Here is a 19098-nt window from a genome sequence, read left to right as displayed (position 1 = left end):
GTTTCACAGCTGCTGAAGCACAAGTAACATGGAAGGGTTGGAGGGGTAACAGTGATATCAGCTTGGCTGAGAACTAGATGAGTGTGGGGAGGGAAGTAGCGAGCGGGCAGCAAATTACGTCATATTACCAACTGTGGGAATCTATACCGCATACTTTGGCTTTTAGGAACATCTGTTGTTGTTGTTGTTGTTGTTGTTGTTGTTGTTGTGGTCTTCAGTCCTGAGACTGGTTTGATGCAGCTCTCCATGCTACTCTATCCTGTGCAAGCTTCTTCATCTCCCAGTACCTACTGCAGCCTACATCCTTCTGAATCTGCTTAGTGTATTCATCTCTTGGTCTCCCTCTACAATTTTTACCCTCCACGCTGCCCTCCAATACTAAATTGGTGATCCCTTGATGCCTCAGAACATGTCCTACCAACCGATCCCGTCTTCTGGTCAAGTTGTGCCACAAACTCCTCTTCTCCCCAATCCTATTCAGTACTTAGGAACATCTACCGCATTTAAACTGCAGTTCGTCTGAACCCATTCATAGTCGGAATTGAAGTGACTTTAAAATTTGACAAATACTCAAAAATAGCGGTCATTTCTGCTGGAGATGATAAAAGTCTAGTTGGGAGGCAGGGGCGCACATAGGTGCTTTGTGTTGCAATGCTGTGAACACTCACTGTGACCTACAACAAGAATGACAGAGGGTGTGCCAACTGCTAGTTCTATACAGCCAATGAGAGAGCAGTGGGCAGATGATATGTTTGGAATAAACAGCCAAATATTTGTGACAATGAAGATATAAATTTCTCAGATGTTGCATTAGCATGATGATGATGATGATGATGATGATGATGATGATGATGATTACAAAAGCTTAACACAAAAGACGACAGGGTTAGTAAAGGAAAAATGTAGAAAAGGAAATGGTCCACAAATTAATGTAAACCATTTCTTTCTGTTTATTTCATTTCTCCCGGTTTTATCAAAATGCAGACAAACAAAAAATGGCATAAATTTGGTATAGGCATAATGTTAACATTTTAGGCAGATACTGTAAGTCACTAAAATAGTATATAATTTTTATAAGTCAGAACATGTTAAAAATAACTTTTTCTTAAGAAACCTCTTGTAAAAAGGGGGATTGTCTTATAATCGGAATCATACTCGGCTAAATACAGTAAGCCTGAGATAAAGATTTAGGTTTTAATGGGAACGCTTGCACTGCAGTCCATTTTTCTTGACATACTATTATTATGGCAGTGGATTGCCACCTAGATATCATGTGATGGTGATTTTTCACCACTACACATTGATATTCAGTGATTGCCTCTTACATTTCCCCTTATCCACTGAGACATTAAGCAAAATTCCTGTTCTTTGATTTTGACCCTTGTCTATACGTTTTATGAGAGAATTCTCCACTGTATCTTATTACCGTTAAAACATTCACCTTTTGCACATAAACTATTGCACAGGACTGACTCTGAATGGTGGGTCTTCCTGTAACATGTTATGTAGGTCATGACTTGAATCCAGTGAGTACATTTCTCATTACGCCCACATCTTAGGTTTGGGGTTATGTATTTTATACATGACTGATTTCTCCACTTGTACACAGATTGAAAATGCAGCTGTGAGTGCTGTGAAACCATTACCGTATTTACTCGAATCTAAGGCGCACATTTTCCGGTTTTTGTAATGCAAAAAACCACCTGCGGCTTAGAATCGAGTGCAAAGTAAGCGGTAGTTCTGAAAAATGTTGGTAGGTGCCGCCACGACTAACTTCTGCCGTCGATTATATGTAGCGCTACACAGGCATGCTTTGCAGGCACAAAGATAAATACTGGCGCTGAAACCTCTGCGGTAAATAAATTTAAAAAAAAGGTGGAAGACATGCTTTTTTTCCTCCGCCCCGAGTTTCGAACACTGCATTTTCATACATTATCCATCGAAATAAATACGAATTCCGTATTGTTCATCTTCGAGTGTTGCAGCGTTTCAATGTACTAGGAAAATCCGACTGGTAAGACTGTTTGGGATGTTTGTCAATATGGCCAACTCTACGGTCTGAATTTTTTCCTACCTGTGAGAAGAGATGGTTGCTAATAGGAACTTTTATGAATTGTGAATCACATGCAGTATTCTCTTCACCATAAGAATAATACGAATATAAACATTTTGCCACGTATTCTTTCGTGTTTGCTGCTATCTCATTTAAATTCTGCCTGCCTAATAAACCTACGAAACTAGAGTGAGACAACAGCAAACGCGGAAGAATATACATGTGTCATGTTTATATTCGTATTATTCTTATGCATAATAGTGATACAGTCAGAAATGAAGCACGGCAGTTGACTAGATTTTTAAATCTAAGATGACTCTAACTTCTGTACAGAATGTAATGTACTAAAGAGGCGTCTGCAAAGATTTTCAAAAGGAGAAAAATTATTGCTAAACTCTCGTTCAGAACATCATCTATCGTACACAGTCTATTACTTGGTTCTTGTTGATCATTATCAAAGAAACCAGCAGTATAAATAACAACATATAGCAGTCTCTTGCCATTGTTTCGCTAATGAGACGATTCCTCTCTCTCTCTCTCTCTCTCTCTATTTGTTTTTTAAATTGTAAGCGGCAGTAGCGTGCACAAAAGCAAGTCATGCCACAAGCGGCAACAGGTCGTAAACACTCATTATCAGAATGCGACAAACAATGCATGACACAGTACAGTAATGCATTTTCAGCTTAGAGAGACGTAAACACCTGTAACAAAGAGAACGGCACTTATCAGATCAAAGAAAAACAAGCAATCAATTCAAACCAGACGAAGCACGTGAAAAAGGAAGGGTACCCGCATAAATACGGACGGACACATAGCAATGGCTACCTGGTAAAGCTTAACTGCTAAGCTTTCGACTCGAACCAAACTACTGTAACTGTATCGTCATTCACTCGACCTAAATTGTGTCTCATATTACAATGAACCAACTTTGTTTCGATTTGGAGGTGCGGCCTAAAACTTTTCTCTCCCCTTGAATTTCGAGTCTCAAATTTCAGGTGCGGCTTAGATTCGGGAAAAATTTTTTTCCTTGATTTCGAGTCTCATTTTTCAGGTGCGGCTTAGATTCGAGTGCGGCTTAGATTCCAGTAAATACAGTAGTGCCTAAGAATAAAAGGATTTTACAGCTGCAGCAGTTTTATTTCTCAGTGGACGATGTTGCTAAGAATATATTAATAATATGAGCAAGCAACCTATGGTTCACGATTATTTTTCTGTGTGCACCTGCATGCTTACCATATTTACTTGAATCTAAGCCGCACTCTAATCTAAGCCACACCTGAAAAATGAGACTCGAAATCAAGGAAAAAAAAAAATTCCCGAATCTAAGCCGCACCTGTAATTTGAGACTCGAAATTCAAGGGGAGAGAAAAGTTTTAGACCGCACCTCCAAATCGAAACAAAGTTGGTCCATCGTAACATGAGACACAATTTAGGTCAAATGGATGAAGATACAGCTACAGTAGTTTGGTTCGAGTCGTAAGCTTACCAGTTAAGCTTTACCAGGTAGCCATTGCAATGTGTCAGGCGCTCCGTCCTTATTTGTACGGGTACCCTTCCTTTTTCACGTGCTTCGTCTGGTTAGAATCGATTGCTTATTTAGCTTTGATCTTGCTTATTTAGCTTTGATCTGATAAATGCCGTTCTCTTTGTTATAGGTGTTTACGTCACACTAAGCTGAAACTGCATTATTTTAATGTGTCGTGCATTGTTTGTCGCATTCTGATAATGCGTGTTTATGACCTTGCGGCATGGCTTGCTTTTGTGCGCGCTACCGCCGCTTACAATAAAAAAAAAAAGAGAGGAATTGTCTCATAAGCGAAACAATGGCAAGAGACTGCTATTTGTTGTTACATACACTGCTGCTTTCTTTGATAATTGTCAACAAGAACCAAATAATAGACTGCGTATGACAGAAGATGTTCTGAACAAGAGTTCAGCAAACATTTTTCTCCGTTTGAAAATCTTTGCAGACGCCTCTTTAGTACATTACATTCTTCACAGAAATTAGAGTCATATTAGATTTAAAAATCTAGTCAGTTGCCGTGATTCATTTCTGACAGTATCACTATTCAGCATAAGAATAATATGAATATAAACATGACATGATATGTTCCATTAAGTTTCGGGTGTGCAGCCGCAAGAAAGGGACGAAGCAAGCACTGGAACGGCAGTCTTGCGGCTCACTCTGAAGATGGCTGAACCTTTTACAGCCGAAATATTAGAAATATTAGGAGATTTCTTGCGGCTGTACACCCGAAACTTAATGGAGCAGTCTTTGCGCCGCCAAAACCTGAAGATTCACATGACATGATATGAATATTCTTCCGTGTTTGCTGTTGTCTCACTCTAGTTTCATAGTTTATTAGGCAGACAGGATTTAAATGAGAGAGCAGCAAACATGAAAGAATACATGGCATAATGTTTACATTCTTCTACCTTTTCTTTTAATTTATTTACTGACGCAGAGGTTTTCGCGCCAATATTTGTCTCCGTGCCTGTAAAGCATGCCTGTGTAGCGCTACATATATTTGACGGCAGAAGTTAGTTGTGGCGGCACCTACCAACATTTTTTCAGAACTTCCTCTTACTTTGCACTCGATTCTAAGCTGCAGGCAGTTTTTTGGATTACAAAAACCAGGAAAAAAAGTGCGGCTTAGATTCGAGTAAATGTTGTTATTGTTGTGGTCTTCAGTCCTAAGACTGGTTTGATGCAGCTCTCCACGCTGATCTATCCTGTGCAAGCTCCTTCATCTCCCAGTACCTACTGCAACCTACATCCTTCTGAATCTGCTTAGTGTATTCATCTCTTGGTCTCCCTCTACGATTTTTACCCTCCACACTGCCCTCCAATACTAAATTGGTGATCCCTTGATGCCTCAGAATATGCCCTACCAACCGATCCCTTCTTCTTGTCAAGTTGTGCCACAAACTCCTCTTCTCCCCAATTCTATTCAATACCTCCTCATTAGTTACGTGATCTACCCATCTAATCTTCGGCATTCTTATGTAGCACCACATTTCAAAAGCTTCAATTCTCTTCTTGTCCAAACTATTTATCTTCCATGTTTCACTTCCATACATGGCTACACTCCATAGAAATACTTTCAGAAACCACTTCCTGACACTTAAATCTATACTCAATGTTAACAAATTTCTCTTCTTCAGAAACGCTTTCCTTGCCATTGCCAGTCTACATTTTATACCCTCTCTACTTCGACCATCATCAGTTATTTTGCTCCCCAAATAGCAAAACTCCTTTACTACTTTAAGTGTCTCATTTCCTAATCTAATTCCCTCTCACCCGACTTAATTCGACTACATTCCATTATCCTCGTTTTGCATTTGTTGATGTTCATCTTATATCCTCCTTTCAAGACACTGTCCATTCCATTCAGCTGCTCTTCCAAGTCCTTTGCTGTCTCTGACAGAATTACAATGTCATCGGCGAACCTCAAAGTTTTTATTTCTTCTCCCTGGATTGTAAAACCTACTCCGAGTAAATATGGTATTCAAAATGAAAAGTACACTCATGATCACAAAAAAACAGAGCACCTAAAAAGACTAGATGCCATTGACGTGTATAAGGCAGGAATGGCATTCTGTGGCATCCGTGCTGCATTCACCCAGTTCTAAAGTTCATCTGTGGTGGTCGGCATTGGGTCACAGCGTTGCACCCATCGTTCCACCATATCCCAAACATTTTCGATTGGCGAGAAGTCTAGGGATCTGGTTGGCCAGGACAAAAGGCTGACACCTTGAGGCACCAAGAAGGCACTTGTTCATGCAGTAACATGTGGTCATGCATTGTCTTGCTGAGAAATGGTGTCTGGGCTGTTGTGCAGAAAGGGTACAGCTACGGGTCACGGGTTGTCATTCACGTAGGTCACACTGGTCATGGTGCCCTGGACATGCACCAACACTGATTTGTGGTTGTACCCAACAGCACCCCACATCATAAGGCCTCGAGCTGGCACTGTATGTCTCGTGTGAATGCGGTCACTGTGATGCCGCTTCTCCTGTCTGTGGCAAACCAAAATGTAGCCGTCACTTTCAAACAAACAGAACCTGTATCATCCGAAAACATTATCTGGTGCCATTCCTGTCCCCCATTGACATCCTTCCGTACACCATTGCCGCCTAGCACGTTTCTGCATATTCGTCAAAGGTAGGGGGAGAAGTGGACAACACACACATAACTCGTGCCGTAATAAACAGTGAACGGCTGTCACCTGTGACAATGTACGATGTGTCACATTGTTCCACTGTTGGGCCAGAGCCGAGGAGGACACAGATCTGCCCTGAAATTCCATCTCTAGGGGATGGTCTGGGTGGTGCAACCTGACCCATTTCGTTGCGTTCTATGGCCTTCCGAGAACCATTCTGCACGCACCCATCGCATGCTAAAACACTTCGTTCCACATATCAAACAATTTTCCGGATGAATGCATCACATACTCTCATGCCAATAATGTGCCCTCTTTCAAACTTATTCATTTGACAGTACGGTTCGCCCATATGTCTGCGAGTTATCCTGCACATCTGGCCGAGTCAAACTGATCTGTTACCCTCGGTTTATAGTGACAACGAGAGCCGCAGGCACATTTTACCGGTAGGTGGTGTTGCGCCAGGATATCAATGTTGACCTCGATCCTGCAGGCCGACACGATTCAAATGCTAATCATTTCTGCAGAACATACTAATGCACATGTCCTGTCAATATGAATATTCTATTGCTGGTCGTTCAAGGTGTTCTGTTTTCTCTGAACATAAGAGTATTAATTTTACAATGCTGTTCTTGTCCATTATCTGAAATTTAACTGAAATGTAAAAAGATCTTAAGCTTCCAAAGCGGCATTTGAAGTGTGCACCTCAAATTCACACACAGACCGAGACACAATATTGAAAGCAAGAAAAACAAGAAACTATTTTCCATCACAACTCACAATGTACTCCTGCTTAATGAAGATGTCACTTGGTATTTGGCAATGAGATCCATTTCCTTGACTGAACACCTATAAAAAAATAAAAATAAAAATTCAATTAATTCAAGTGAAATGTATAAAGAAACAAAAATTATAAAATCAGTTGTGTCCAGTAATGGATACAACAAAAATTATAAAATCAGTTATGTCCAGTAATGGATACAATCATGCTATAAACACATGACGTAATAACAAGTTTCTACAAGAACAAAAACAAAATAAAACTACAACAATACCCAAACTAATATGCAACAATACCAAATGTCAGGTGCATACAAATTCATTTGCAGCTCATGTCCAAGTTTCTATAATGGACAAAATGGTAGAAGCTTCACAACCACATTGAAAGAGCAGATGAATACATCCATTTTAACAACCTGAACAAATCCAGCTTTGCCACACACCTTACCCTCTTCAAACAGCATAAGACTCGACCTCCTTGAAGAAATTGTGATCTTTATCAGTACACATATAGCACCAAACCATCTTCTCAATTACCAGAATGAACCGAAAAACAAATTTTTCTATTTCCTAGACCTCATAGCTTGGAACGGGCAAACAATCGGCCCCACTCAGTCCCACTCCTTCCATTTGAGCTGCATTTGTATCTACGAGGGTCACTCCAAAAGAAATGCACACTATTTTTTTAAAATCCCTCTTTTATTCTACATGTTTGAAAGTTTTACAGTGTGTAGATGCGTCCTTTAGGAACAATATTTTCATTTCTCCACATAATTTCCAATCCTCTCAACTGCCTTACGCCATCTTGGAATCAGCACTTGTATACCCGCACGGTAAAATTCTGGACCAACTTGTTGGAACCACTGTTTGGCAGTGTGCACTATGGAGTCATCATCTTCAAACCTTGTTCCACAAAGAGAGTCTTTCAATTTCCCAAAGAGATTATTGTCACATGGAGCCAGGTCAGGACTGTAAGGTGGGTGTTTCAGTGTTGTCCATCCGAGTTTTGTGATCGCTTCCACGGTTTTTTGACTGACATGTGGCCGCCTATTGTCGTGCAACAGCAAAACATCCTGCTTTTGCCGATGTGGTCGAACATGACTCAGTCGAGCTTGATGTTTCTTCAGTGTCATCACATATGCATCAAAATTTATGGCGGTTCCACTTGGCACGATGTCCACAAGCAAGAGTCCTTCGGAATAAAAAAACACCGTAGCCATAACTTTTCCAGCAGAAGGTGTGGTTTTGAATTTTGTTTTTTATTGGGTACATTTGCATGATGTCACTCCATGGATTGCCTCTTCAACCCTGGTGAAAATGATGGAGCCATGTTTCATCATCTGTCACAATTCTTCCAAGACATTTATCTCCACCATTCTCGTACTGTTCCAAAATTTTGCTGCATACTGTTGTTCTTGTTTCTTTGTGAGCCACTGTCAACATCCTGGGAACTCACCTGGAATAAACCTTTTTTAACGCCAACACTTTCAGTATTCTGCAAACACTTCCTTCCCCTATCCCAATGTAGCGTGACAATTCGTTCACTGTGATGCATCTGTCAGCGGTCACCAATTCGTTAACTCTCTGCACATTGTCTGGAGTGTGTGCAGTACGAGGCCTGCTGCTGCGAGGACAATCCTCAATATTGCCGGCCCCGCTTTCATCACGTAACCTGCTTGCCCATCGACTTACTGCGATCGACAGCAGCATCTCCGTACACCTTTTTCAACCTCTTGTGGATGTTTCCCACTGTCTCGTTTTCACAGCACAGAAATTCTATGACAGCACGTTACTTCTGAAGAACGTCAAGCGTAGCAGCCATCTTGAAGACATGCTGTGATGGCGCCACTCACGGGAACAGGTTGAACTAAGTTTGAAAACAAGTGGGAAAGATGTATCTACACACTGTAAAACTTACACATGCAAAATGAAAACTGTATTTTTACAAAAATAGTGTGCATTTCTTTTGGAGCGATCCTCGTATATTACCAGCCAATGGATAATATTATAACAATATTATGAAAAGGATAGTGCTATTCACCCTATAGAGGAGATGCTGAGTTACAGATAGGCACAACAAAAAGGCTGTCAGCAAGTAACCTTACGACCAAAAAGTCCTTCATCAGAAACACACACACACACACACACACACACACAAATGCACCTCTGGCCTCAACACCCAGAGACTGTGGTCATGTGTGTGAGAGTTCTTTAGGGATGACAAGTTTCAGTTCCCGAGGGATGCAGGAATGTATGAGGCAATACTGACCTACGACTTGCCTTAGGACATAGGTTAAAGAAAGGCAAGCCTATGTTTACCGCTATTGTAAACTTCGCGAAAGCTTTTTACAATGCTGACTGGAATATGCATTTGAAATTGTGAAAGTAGCAGGGCTAAAATATAGGGAGCAAAAGGCTATTTACAACTTGTACAGAAACCAGACACTGCCATCTGTCAGACATGAAAGGGAAGCAGTGATTGAGAAGGGAGTGCGGCAGGGTTGATATTCAATCTATAGCAAACAATTTGGAAGGGCAGTTACACAGTGGACACAGTCCTAAATAAAAAGATTATACAGTGAACATCAACAAAACTAATGGAATATTGTTGTGGTATTCAGTAAAAAAGAATGGTTTGATGCAGCTTCCCATGCTACTCAATCTTGTGTAAGTCTCTTCACCTCCGAGTAACTACTGCAACTTACATCCTTCTGAATCTGCTTACTGTATTCATCTTTTGGTCACCCTCTATGATTTTTACCCCCCACATTTCCCCCCCCCCTCCCCCCCCCCCCCAGTATTAAATTGGTGTCTCATAATATGTCCCACCAACCCATCCCTTCTTCTAGTCAGACTGTGCCAAAATTTCTTTTCTCATCAGTTCTGTTCAGTACCTCCTCATAAGTTATGTGATCTACCCACCTAATCTTCAGCATTCTTCTGCAAGATCAGATTTCAAGAGTTTCTATTCTCATCTTGCCTAAACTGTTATTGTTAATACCTGACTACACTTCATACAAATACTTTCAGAAAAGACTTTCAGTGTTGCGTTTTCCAATCTCGATGTGTTTTAGTGTGCTCGACAATTTTCAACAGTTATAAAAAATGGAGCAAAGAATTTGCATAAAATTTTGTGTGAAAAATGGAATCAAGCACTCTAAGACACTTGAAATGTTGACAGTGGCATATGGTGAGTCTGCTCTAAGTAAAAACAATTTTTACAAGTGGTACAAGCTCTTCCAAGATGGCCGAGAAGATGCCAATGACGAACCTCACTCTGAATGCCACAGCACATCAACAACAGATGACAACGTCGAAGCTGTGAAGAAAACTGTTTTGAAAATCATCGAATTACCATAACAGAAGTTGCTGAGGATGTTGGCATACCAGTCGGTTCATGTCATGCAATTTTTTCAGACTTTTGGGCATTAGATGTGTGTCAGTGAAGTTTGTTCCAAAACTTCTCAATTTGATCACAAGAACCATCGCATGAGCATCGCCCAAGAGCTCTTGAATGGCACCAATGATGATCCTAATTTGCTCAAATAGGTCATAACTGGTGCCGAAACATGGGTTTATGGTTATGATGTTGAAACCAAAGCCCAATCGTCCCAATGAAAGCATCCCAGAGAGCCAAGGGGGAAAAAAAATTCAAAGTTTTGTTCACTTCCCCCCCCCCCCCCCCAAATTGCCGTGACGTAGTGCATCATGAATTTTTGCCTCAAAGTTGTACGGTCAATATGGAGTATTACTTTGACGTTATATGCCATTTGCGAGAAGCATACACAAAAAACGTCTGGAATTGTGGAAAAACAATTCATGGCTTTTCTATCACGACTATGCACCTGCCCATTCATCACTGCTTGTGAGACATTTTTTGGCCAAAAACAACATGATAATCATGCTTCAGCAACCATATTTACCAGATTTGGCCCACTATGAAATTGCCCTGTTCCCAAAACCGAAGAGACCAATGAAAGGATGAAGGTTTTCGACGACTGAGGAAATAAAAACTGCATCACTGCAAGTACTCAAGGCTGTACAAAAAAGTGCTTCGAGGATTGGAAGAAGCGTTGACAGAAGTGTATTGTATCTGAGGGGGAATACTCTGAAGGGAACAACATCAATATTGATGAATAAATATTTTTTCATAAAAATATGTCACCGTACTTTTTGAACACACCTTGTACATATTGTATAACATTGGGGATAGGCTACAACTCTGTGTCATTCTCTTCTGTACCGCTGCTTCCCTTTCATGCCCTTTGACTCTTGTAACTGCCATCTAGTTTCTGTACAAGTAGTAAATAGCATTTCACTCCTTGTATTTTGCCCCTGCTACCTTCAGAATTTCAAAGACTATCCAGTCAACATTGTCAAAAGCTTTTTTTAAGTCCACAGATGCTATAAATGTAGGTTTGCCTTCCCTTAATCTCTCTTCTGCGATAAGCCGTAGGGTCAGTATTGCCTCGTGTGTTCCCACATTTCTCCAGAATCCAAACTGATCTTCCCTGTGGTCTGTTTCTACCAGTTTTTCCATTCTTCTGTAAAGAATTCTTGTTAGTATTTTGCAAACATGATTTAAACTGACTGACTGGGAATCTTCACACCTGTCACCAACAGCTTTCTTTGGAACTGGGATTACTACATTCTTCTTGAAGTCTGAGGGTATTTCGCCTGTTTCATACATCTTGCATACTAGGTGGAATAGTTTTGTCACGGCTGGCTCTCCCAAGGCTATTAGTAGTTCTGAAGGAATGTCTTCTATTCCCAGGACCTTGTTGCGACTTGGGTCTTTCGGTGGTCTGTCAAATTCTTCTAGCATTATCGTATTTCCCACCCAATAATAATAATAATAATAATAATTTTTACGGTCATGGACATAGTCTGTTTATAAACATATGAACATTAATAAGAGTTTGGAAATAAAGATACATTATACATTACAACATTAGAAATTTTTGATGGAGTAGAAACATTTATCAATTAACAGTTGCCTTAATTTTGATTTAAATACGTTTCCACTTAACAGTTTTATGTTATTTGGCAGTCTGTTACAAAAATGTCTTACCGCAGAAAATGGACTACGATTGTTGCTCTTTTATTACTAAATTTTTTGTGGTAATCCCCTCTTTTGTTGTATTATAATTATGGATTTCACTACTGATTATACTACGCTCCACACTTTCTTTTACAAACAGTATAGTTCTGAGAACAAACAATGAATACACAGTTAGTGTTGTAAAAGTCTTGGGAATTTAAAATCGAAGAAATATCCTCAGGAAACAGTGCCAGCAATATTCCCAAAATTCATAAATCAGTGGGAATTTATGATTACGGAGCAATATGGCTCAAAAAATTGTTGATTAATAGGTAAAAGTGGTAATTATATGGTTAAATCAAACTAAAAAAAACTGCAATATATTTAAGATAAAATTATAATTAAATTCCTGGGAATTTATAATTTTAAAAATGAAATCGCTCAAATTAATAGGTCAATGTGGTTACTGTCTGAACAAAAAACGACACAAACACTCTTATACATTTAAAAAATATTGCAGTTGAATAAAAACACCAGAAAAATAAGCAGAATGTAAAATGTTACTGTTGTTAGAAATAAAATTTTTTGGTTTTCAATGTTTTAAATTCCCAGGACCTTGTTGCGACTTGGGTCTTTCGGTGGTCTGTCAAATTCTTCTAGCATTATCGTATTTCCCACCCAATAATAATAATAATTTTTACGGTCATGGACATAGTCTGTTTATAAACATATGAACATTAATAAGAGTTTGGAAATAAAGATACATTATACATTACAACATTAGAAATTCTTGATGGAGTAGAAAACATTTATCAATTAACAGTTGCCTTAATTTTGATTTAAATATGTTTCCACTTAAAAGTTTTATGTTATTTGGCAGTCTGTTACAAAAATGTCTTACCGCAGAACCCCCCATGAACCATGGACCTTGCCGTTGGTGGGGAGGCTTGGGTGCCTCAGCAATACAGATGGCCGTACCGTAGGTGCAACCACAACGGAGGGGTATCTGTTGAGAGGCCAGACAAACATGTGGTTCCTGAAGAGGGGCAGCAGCCTTTTCAGTAGTTGCAGGGGCAACAGTCTGGATGATTGACTGATCTGGCCTTGTAACATTAACTAAAACGGCCTTGCTGTGCTGGTACTGCGAACGGCTGAAAGCAAGGGGAAACTACAGCTGTAATTTTTCCCGAGGACATGCAGCTTTACTGTATGATTAAATGATGATGGCGTCCTCTTGGATAAAATATTCCGGAGGTAAAATAGTCCCCCATTCAGATCTCCGGGCGGGGACGTCGTTATCAGGAGAAAGAAAACTGGCGTTCTACGGATCGGAGTGTGGGATGTCAGGTCCCTTAATCGGGCAGGTAGGTTAGAAAATTTAAAACGGGAAATGGATAGGTTAAAGTTAGATATAGTGGGAATTAGTGAAGTTCGGTGGCAGGAGGAACAAGACATTTGGTCAGGTGATTACAGGGTTATAAATACAAAATCAAATACGGGTAATGCAGGAGTAGGTTTAATAATGAATAAAAAAATAGGAAAGCGGGTTAGCTACTACAAACAGCATAGTGAACGCATTATTGTGGCCAAGATAGACACAAAGCCCATGCCTACTACAGTAGTACAAGTTTATATGCCAACTAGCTCTGCAGATGATGAAGAAATTGATGAAATGTATGACGAGATAAAAGAAATTATTCAGGTAGTGAAGGGAGACGAAAATTTAATAGTCATGGGTGACTGTAATTCGAGTGTAGGAAAAGGGAGAGAAGAAAACGTAGTAGGTGAATATGGATTGGGGCTAAGAAATGAAAGAGGAAGCTGCCTGGTAGAATTTTGCACAGAGCACAACTTAATCATAGCTAACACTTGGTTTAAGAATCATGATAGAAGGTTGTATACATGGAAGAACCCTGGAGATACTAAAAGGTATCAGATAGATTATATAATGGTAAGACAGAGATTTAGGAACCAGGTTTTAAATTGTAAGACATTTCCAGGGGCAGATGTGGACTCTGACCACAATCTATTGGTTATGAACTGTAGATTAAAACTGAAGAAACTGCAAAAAGGTGGGAATTTAAGGAGATGGGACCTGGATAAACTGAAAGAACCAGATGTTGTACAGAGTTTCAGGGAGAGGATAAGGGAACAATTGACAGGAATGTGGGAAAGAAATACAGTAGAAGAAGAATGGGTAGCTCTGAGGGATGAAGTAGTGAAGGCAGCAGAGGATCAAGTAGGTAAAAAGATGAGGGCTAGTAGAAATCCTTGGGTAACAGAAGAAATATTGAATTTAATTGATGAAAGGAGAAAATATAAAAATGCAGTAAATGAAGCGGGCAAAAAGGAATACAAACATCTCAAAAATGAGATCGACAGGAAGTGCAAAATGGCTAAGCAGGGATGGCTAGAGGACAAATGTAAGGATGTAGAGGCTTGTCTCACTAGGGGTAAGATAGATACTGCCTACAGGAAAATTAAAGAGACCTTTGGAGAGAAGAGAACCACTTGTATGAATATCAAGAGCTCAGATGGCAACAAAGTTCTAAGCAAAGAAGGGAGGGCAGAAAGGTGGAAGGAGTATATAGAGGGTTTATACAAGGGCGATGTACTTGAGGACAATATTATGGAAATGGAAGAGGATGTAGATGAAGATGAAATGGGAGATAAGATACTGTGTGAAGAGTTTGACAGAGCACTGAAAGACCTGAGTCGAAACAAGGCCCCGGGAGTAGACAACATTCCATTAGATCTACTGCTGGCCTTGGGAGAGCCAGTCATGACAAAACTCTACCATCTGGTGAGCAAGATGTATGAGACAGGCGAAATACCCTCAGACTTCAAGAAGAATATAATAATTCCAATCCCAAAGAAAGCAGGTGTTGACAGATGTGAAAATTAGTGAACTATAAGTTTAATAAGTCACAGCTGCAAAATACTAACGCGAATTCTTTACAGACGAATGGAAAAACTGGTAGAAGCAGACCTCGGTAGAGGAAAGATTAAGAAAAGGCAAACCTACGTTTCTAGCATTTGTAGACTTAGAGAAAGCTTTTGACAATGTTAACTGGAATACTCTCTTTCAAATTCTGAAGGTGGCAGGGGTAAAATACAGGGAGCGAAAGGCTATTTACAATTTGTATAGATACCAGATGGCAGTTATAAGAGTCGAGGGGCATGAAAGGGAAGCAGTGGTTGGGAAGGGAGTGAGACAGGGTTGTAGCCTCTCCCCGATGTTATTCAATTTGTATATTGAGCAAGCAGTAAAGGAAACAAAAGAAAAATTCGGAGTAGGTATTAACATCCATGGAGAAGAAGTAAAAACTTTGAGGTTCGCCGATGACATTGTAATTCTGTCAGAGACAGCAAAGGACTTGGAAGAGCAGTTGAACGGAATGGACAGTGTCTTGAAAGGAGGATGTAAGATGTACACCAACAAAAGCAAAACGAGGATAATGGAATGTAGTCAAATTAAATTGGGTGATGCTGAGGGAATTAGATTAGGAGATGAGAAACTTAAAGTAGTAAAGGAGTTTTGCTATTTGGGGAGCAAAATAACTGATGATGGTCGAAGTAGAGAGGATATAAAATGTAGACTGGCAATGGCAAGGAAAGCGTTTCTGAAGAAGAGAAATTTGTTAACATCGAGTATAGATTTAAGTGTCAGGAAGTCGTTTCTGAAAGTATTTGTATGGAGTGTAGCCATGTATGGAAGTGAAACATGGACGATAACTAGTTTGGACAAGAAGAGAATAGAAGCTTTCGAAATGTGGTGCTACAGAAGAATGCTGAAGATAAGGTGGGTTGATCACGTAACTAATGAGGAGGTATTGAATAGGATTGGGGAGAAGAGAAGTTTGTGGCACAACTTGACTAGAAGAAGGGATCGGTTGGTAGGACATGTTTTGAGGCATCAAGGGATCATAAATTTAGCATTGGAGGGCAGCGTGGAGGGTAAAAATCGTAGAGGGAGACCAAGAGATGAATACACTAAGCAGATTCAGAAGGATGTAGGTTGCAGTAGGAACTGGGAGATGAAGAAGCTTGCACAGGATAGAGTAGCATGGAGAGCTGCATCAAACCAGTCTCAGGACTGAAGACCACAGCAGCAGCAATGGTTTAAATATAAAAGAATTAGCCGTAGAACAGCCAAGCATTGAAATTTACGGCTCTTACATTTCCTAGAACTGCCAATGTCAAAATAATTACGTATAGAAAAACTGAGTTTATATACTGACATGCCATCTAATGAATAACTAAAGTTACTAAAATACACAGGGAAGTTTGTCTATTTAATCTGTTAAGTTTTCTGTCAATGTTAGAGATATTTTAGGCTATAAAGTTTATTTTAAACTTGTGCGAATTTTGTAAACATTAGTCATTGAAAACGGCATTTCGGGGAAAAATTATGTGAATGAACCATGATTTATGTGAAAATACAAGTGATTTTATTGACATATTAACTAACAATTCTAAAAGTGAAATTAATAGGGATATTTTGGAAAATAAATTTATAAATCATAATTTATTGCAGGAAATGAGGAGTCTTTGAATTCTGAAAGTGAAACCCCCTAGTCATTCGTTTAGAAAAATTAAAAAACACTACAGATGACGGCCGGTTGAGAATTACACCTCCAGAGAAATATTTTGTAAGTTAGATTTCATTCAGAGAAATATGGGGTTTCGACTTGCCTAAAAATAGTAGGCCTAGCGAATATTTTAAACTATCTTTTTCGCCAGACTTACAGTAAATGATGTTTTGCACGGAATTTGCAAAGAGATTAATGCTTGGAATGATAAATCTTGGATTAAAGCTTATGAATTTAATTAGTTAACGTAGTTTTAAGGTTCTTTAAATGTTAATAAGTGTTAAAACATTCAAAATTTAAAAATTTTCATAAATTCCCAATTATTGAGAATCTTCCCGAGCCAAATAAATATTCCCGACAATATTCCCATTTTATAAGTTCCCTCCCACAGGGAATATACCTGGCCCACACCATTACTGTTAGTATGTTATATTCAATCAACTGAAGGATTTTCTACAGGACTGACTTGGCCAATATTAGCTATTATCCTAATTGCTCTTTTCTGGGCTCTGAAAGCCGTATCCATGTATACTACTGGTCCCCCACCCAAAATCTTGATACCATATTGTAGGTGGGAGTGTACAATTCCAAACTAGATTTGTCTTAAGACAGGTGGTGTTATTATGCTAAAAAGGGATTTTAGCAGGTAGGTGTCATACGAGATTTTTTTACACATGTAGCTGTTGTGCTCCTTCTATGTAAGATGTTTACAATACCCGGAAATTTAAGTTTATCAATCATTTCAACTGATAACTCTGGCTCAGTATCCACTTGTCTTGATTTATAATTTAGCAGAAACCTCATCAGAATTGTCTTGTCCTCAGTGTCAGTTTGTTTCTGATGAGATACTCTGTGACGAGGCTAATATTCTCTGTGTTGCTTTGCACTCCTAACTGTTTGTCGGGCTCCAGCCTACGAAGGAGGTATTGTCGGCATACTTTACTAGGTTTCAATTTCATGGAATTATTATATCACTGATGTACACAATGAACAAAAAAGGCACAATAATGCTTCCCTGGGGGAATCCACAGTTAAGAATTCTATATATCATGATTTTACTTTTTGTATATGTCCTCCAGTTGTATGATACAGCTTAACACAATGTCTCCTGTCAGTAAGACAAATCTAATGGCGTTCCTCTGACTCCATAAGTTTCTAATTTATGCAGAGGAATAGCATGATTTACAGAGTCAAAATCTCAGATAAGTCTAAAGAGGTGCCAATAACTTTGTTTCAATCACGTTTAGACTTTCCTGAAACCACGTTGAGAGATTTTTAATAGATTGTACTTACAGACAAATGATTCAAGTTGTTCAAGAAGTAGCCTTTCCAACAACTTACTACGTATTGATGTCCGTCACATAGGCCTATAACTTTGTATATCGATAGTCATTCCCTTTTTTGAACCGGTCTGATTTCAGTGACTTTTGACCAGTCAGGAAATGACCCCCGGCTGAAGGACCTCTTTACTAAATGTTGTAGTGGCTTTATTAATTCATTATTGCATTCCTTCAGAAATTTGGCTGAGTTGTCATCCCAGACACTGGATGTATTTAAATTGGAAATGGTCTTCAGCATTTCCAATTGTGTAGCACACCTAAGGCCGAATGAATTACTGACATTACTGGGATTTAGCACTTGTGGTGGATCAATCACATCCTCCCTACTCATCTTACTAAACTGGTCTATGAATCTCTCAAATACTTCCTTTGGGTCGCTCAGCAATTTCCCATTGCCTCTTATTATCATGTTATTGCACACTGCATTGTCACTCCCCCAGCTTTCCTTATTTACTATACTCCATGCTGTTTTTGCTAGCAGTACTACATTGCCTCATCTGTTCTGCATACGTCTGTGTTTGTAGTGTCTTATTGCTTCCCTGCAGGTTTTTCTACAGGCTTTGGATTTAAATTGGACGTGCTGCAGTTTGGAGTCTCTAAAAAGAAATATTATACAACTCCTTCGTATCTTCCTTTAATTTTATCATGTTAAGGGGAATGTATGAATGCAGAGTCTCGCGGCGATAACATTGAATAAAATGTTCTCAGGTTTCCAACCGCATCAATTGGTTAAAACTACACGAGCTTTCGGCCAAGCACTCCTTGGCCATTGTCAAGTGTTATGACTGCCAGTGGGCTGTTGGTGCGCCCTTATATACGCTAGCTGCCGGGTGTGACGTCACTGGTGCCCGTGACATTGCCATATATGGGCATGTTTTGAGTCGGCGTTCGATGTGCCCTCTTCTACCGTGCGATCGCTGGATCCCACGCAGCGCTGAGCTGTAAGCCACCGTCTCTATTCAGGGTGTTTGTGGTAATTTTTATTTTAATAGCTTCCTGTATTAAACTGTCCCAGAAGCCGTTAGTGTGAGCCACGACAGAGGTATCGTCAAATTTTATGTGGTGACCATTTTCTAACGCATGCTCAGCTAACGCAGATTTCTCTGGATAGCGTAGGCAATAATACCTC

The sequence above is a fragment of the Schistocerca nitens genome, chromosome 11, assembly GCF_023898315.1.
Source record: "Schistocerca nitens isolate TAMUIC-IGC-003100 chromosome 11, iqSchNite1.1, whole genome shotgun sequence".
Lineage (NCBI taxonomy): Eukaryota > Metazoa > Arthropoda > Insecta > Orthoptera > Acrididae > Schistocerca > Schistocerca nitens.
The sequence above is the reverse complement of the archived record's forward strand: the minus strand, read 5'-3'. Positions refer to the sequence as shown.